At 32.5% G+C, this 5108-nt stretch overlaps 1 pseudogene; it reads left to right on the forward strand.

Moving 5' to 3' along the window:
- Positions 1-4567: 4567 nt before the first annotated feature.
- Positions 4568-4683, forward strand: LOC112476240 (annotated as a pseudogene).
- Positions 4684-5108: the final 425 nt, after the last annotated feature.

Raw genomic sequence — 5108 nt, forward strand, 5'->3', positions numbered from 1 at the left:
TTTCAGGAGGAAACAAGTTATTAGAAGTACAAGATGCTGTTAGCTGGACAGTCTCCTGTTCAATGACATTGTATATTATCTTCGGGAAGAAGAAAAAGATATTCAGATTCATGATAATAGCATAATCCCAGGCTTTATATTTATATAATAATTTTAATGTGTTTACATATACAATCAGCTTCATAATACTTTAGAAACTAATGTGTAATAATTCATTTCAAAATATATACTGACTGCATTGGGGTTATTTTAATACCTTGAAATATTTTAGCCATTTTTTTTTTTGCATTTTATATACATGCACACATTAACATTCATGAGGAAATTTAGAAAATTTAAAGTTAAAAGGTCTATGTATGTTACAAATCCATACGTACTTTAAATATCTTCACTTACTAATACAGAAGCTCCGTAATACTTGCATTAATCAATGCTATGTTAGAATCATTAACTTTAATTGTGTGACCATTTGTTTTTTTGGAAATTCTTCTATGAAATGTAAGCAAACCGAAAATATGATGGTTTTCTAATAGTACCCATAATTCAAAGGAGGATTAAACTTATTTTCAGATTTACACATTTTATACTATAATGAGATATACATATTTTTACATAATGTAATTTTAAATAAAATTAATGAAAAAATATCCATCTGATAAAAATATATTTACAAATCCTGAATTATTTTTTTACATCATTTATTATCTTTATTCACAACTTGCTGTTACTTTCTATGTAGTCTGTTTTTTTCCTAGATGAAATCTAAATGTCCTTGAATAAAAATTAATAATTCATAATCAAAATCTCTAAAACTCCAATTTGCCAAAGCACTGCCCAAAGAAAGTACTAGTTACTTTATTAACTTTACTGTGTTTCAGTTTCTTCATCTGCAAAACAGGCATATTAATATTTACTATTTGGAATTTCAATTAAAATTGAATTATACACACACACACACACATACATAAATGTCAGTACAAAATTTGTATAAAAATTAGGCAGCAAAACAAGATATCTTTAAGTGTCTTAAAGAATATTATAGGATGAGTAAATTTATCAGGTTTCTTTCTGATGTTTCTTTATAGAACATTTAATTTGTTATTTGGTACTCTCACTTTCCGGGAATGCTCTGGAACATGGAATTATTTTCCAAATATCACAAATAGAAGTGAGAAAGGAACAAGCAAAAAGAGACAAAAAAAAAAAACCTTTTTAAAAAGCACTTAAATAGACATTTTACCAAAAAAAGCATGCACACTATTGTGCTAAATTTATCACTATTGTGATAAACACACACATACACATATTCTCCTCTTCCTGGGCAGAACCCCTAAAACCTTGCAATTCCCTGAGTGATATGAGGGGTAAGAAAACCATCTTTTATTATATTTGGCCTTTGTCCCTGGTTCCTGACATAAGAGCTTAGATCTGGGTGGATGGTACACTTAGAGAAGGCACAGAAGTCTGTGCCCACTCCCACCATACTTTACCCTATGTATCTCTTCTATTTGGCACTTCTTGAGTTGGATCCTTCATAATAAAACTAATAATAGTAAACTGTTTCCCTAAGTTATGCAAGCCATTCTAGCAAATTATCAAACCCAAGGAGGTCTTGAGATCTCTTGACTTAAGTCTAGTTAGTCAAACATCAGAAAGGCCCATGACTTGTGACTGGCATCAGAAGTGGGGAAATTTTATGCAACTGAGCCCTTAAACTTTGGGATCTGTGCTAATCCTAGGTAGTTAATGTCAGAATTAGTTGAATTGTAGGATACCAGCTGGTGTATGGAGAGGTGAAGAATTTCTTGGTGTAGGAAAAAATACTGCACACATTGGTGTCAGGAATGTTGTGAGTGGAAAACAGCTCATAAGATACAAACAACCAACAAGTATTTGAAAAGGCAATCAACATCACTAATCATCAGGAAAATGCAAACGAAAATCTCAATGAGATATCATCTCACACCTTTTGGGATGATTATTATGAATAAACAAAAGATAATAAGGATTAGCAATGATATGGAGAAACTGGAACCTATACACTGTTGGTGGGAATGTAAAATGGTGTATCCATTATGTAAGATAGTACAGAAGTTCTTCAAAAAATTAAAATACAATTGTGATATGATCCAGCAATTTCACTTATGAATATATAGCCAAAAAACTGACATTAGATCTTGAAAAGATATCTGTACTACCATGCTCATCCAGAATTTTTCAACACAGCCAAGAAATGGAAGCAACCTGAATGACCATCAACAGATAAATGGATAAAGAAAATGTGGTATATGCATACAATGGAATATTATGCAGCCTTAAAAAATGAAATCCTGCTATATGCTACAACACAGATGATCATGGACAACATGATGCTAAGTGAAATAAGTCAGTCACAGAGGACAAATAACACATGATTCCACTTACATGAGGTATCTAAGATTGTCAAACTCGTAGAAGCTGAGAATAGAATGGTAGTTGCCAGGGCGAAGGGGAAGAAGAAATGGGGAATTGTTGTTCAATTAGTATAAAGTTTCAATTATATAAGATGAATAAGTTCCTTAGATATTCTATTCAACACAGTACCTATAATTAGCAATATCATATTGTACATTTAAAATTTTGTTAAAAGGGTAGGTCTCGTGTTAAATGTTTTTACCACAATAAAAAGGAACTGGCAACTTGCTTCTCAAACTCTAGGAGAGCAGTATTACCACAGTATAAAAGCCAAACAAAGATAATGCAAGAAAACTAACTACAGACCAATATGCCTGATGAATACTAACACTAAAAGATTCATCGAATTACCAGCAAAACAAAATGAGCAACATATTAAGAGGATATGCCCCACAACCAAGTGGGGATTATTTATGGACTATAAGGATGGTTCAACACACAAAAGTCAATAAATCAATACATCACATTAACAGAATGAAGAGAAAAATGACATTCATTTCAGTTGATGCAGAAAGACAGCATTTGACAGAATTCAACATCCTTTGATGATTAAAACAACAAAACAGAAATGGAAAGAAATGATCTCAACACAATAAATACGTTTATGAAAAATCCACAGCCAATTTCATATTCAACTGTGAAAGACTGAAAGCTTTTCTTCTAAGATCAGAAACAAGACAAGAATGCTTACTTCCACCACTTTGATTTAACATACCACTGGTATTCTAGCCAGAGCAATTCAGCAAGAAATATATATAAAAGGAATACATACTGGAAAAGAAGAAGTAAAATGATCTCATAAAAATGGCAAAATCTGATATTTAAAAAACTTTAAAGATGCCCCACCCCCACGCACACACTGTTAGAACTAATAAACACATTGGGCAAATTTTCAGGATACAGAATTGACACACACAAATCAGTTGTGTTTTACATACTACCTGTGAACAGTCTGAAAATAAAATTAAGAAAATAATTCCATTTACAATACCAACTAAAAGAATAGAATACTTAGGCTTTAACTTAATCAAGAAGATGAAACACACATATGGAAAACTATAAAACATTGCTGAAATTAAAGGCATATATAAATGGAAAGACATCAGTGTTCATAGACTGGAAAACTTAATATTGTTATCATGTCACTATTAACGAAAACAATCTACAGACTGCATGCAAATCCTATCAAAATCACAATGATTTTTGCAAAAACAGAAAAATCCACCCTAAAATTTATATGGACTCTCAAGGGACTCCAAACAGCCAAAAGTTTTTGAAAAAGAAGAACAAAGTTGGAAGACCCACATTAAAGAAAGCGAAACAAATACAGTCAATATCAATAAACAAAGGGACTAAATAAATTAAAATTAATTGCATATAATTGTTATTACATAATAAAAATAATTTTAAAATATCGAAATCGTTATGTCATTAAATTAATTACCAGAATATCACTTTAGGGAAGAGCATGGATAAAAGATACAAAGGAAAAAGGTAAAAATATTCCATACTTCTGAACTGTCTATAAATACTTATAAAAGTATCAATTAGTTTTCCTTACTACAGAGGTTAGAGTTTGCTTTGTCTCTGTCAATCCTGTTTTCATGGAGCTGCATATTGGTGTATATGTCTGTTTACTTGTGTATTGTGTCTGTGTTTTCTTGTTATGGCAATTTATCATAGGGAATGTAAAACAAAATAAACAAAACAAACCAACCTCCTCTTTTGTGCTTGAACTAGAGAAAAGGCTAAAAACAAAAATAAAGCAAACTGTAGCTAATTTGGATTATATATACTAGATTGTTATTATTTTGCTGTTATTTAATACAGAATATATCAGAAATCGGAAAATGTATCATTAATAAAATACTGTGCTCTGAGGTATTTTTAGGCCACAAAACAGGACAACAAATCTATGAGCAGAGAACAGCTGCAAGAAATGGAGTTAAGATTCCAAGGCAAGAAATAAGGGCTTGAAAAGGTTTTAGAAGCCCATCAACAAATGACTGGATAAAGAAATTATGGGGACGTGGTTCCATAGTGTAGCGGTTAGCACGTTTGTTTTACACGCAGAAGGTCCTGGGTTCACACCCCAGTAGAGCCATGATCTATGGTCTATGGCCATGCCACCCTGAACAAGCCCGATGTCTGATCTCAGAAGCTAAGCAGGATCGGACTTGGTTAGTACTTGGATGGGAGACCACCTAGGAAGACCAGGTGCTATAGGCATAAATAATAATAAATAATAAAAAAAAAGAAATTATGGATCATATATACAATGGAATATTACTCAGCCATTAAAAAAGTGAAGTCCTACCATTTGCAGGGATGGACCTAGAGGTTATTATGCTGAGTGAAATAAGTCAGACAGAGAAACATAAATACCATGTGATTTCACTTATATGCAAAATCTAAGGAACAAAAAGAACAAACTAATCAAAAACAGACTCACAAATATAGTGGACAATTTGATGATGGACAGAGGGTACGGGGGTTGGTGGGGTAGGAGAATGAGATGAAGGATTAAAGAAGTACAGATTTGTAGTTGATAGTTGGGCACGGGTATGGGGAGCACGGCAGAGGAAATGCAGTTAACATTAATATGATGGATAAGTGGAGGGTCAGGGCTGGGAGGGAGCAATTGGGGGAATCGT

Source organism: Pteropus alecto, unplaced genomic scaffold (assembly GCF_000325575.1).
Source record: "Pteropus alecto unplaced genomic scaffold, ASM32557v1 scaffold12, whole genome shotgun sequence".
NCBI lineage: Eukaryota > Metazoa > Chordata > Mammalia > Chiroptera > Pteropodidae > Pteropus > Pteropus alecto.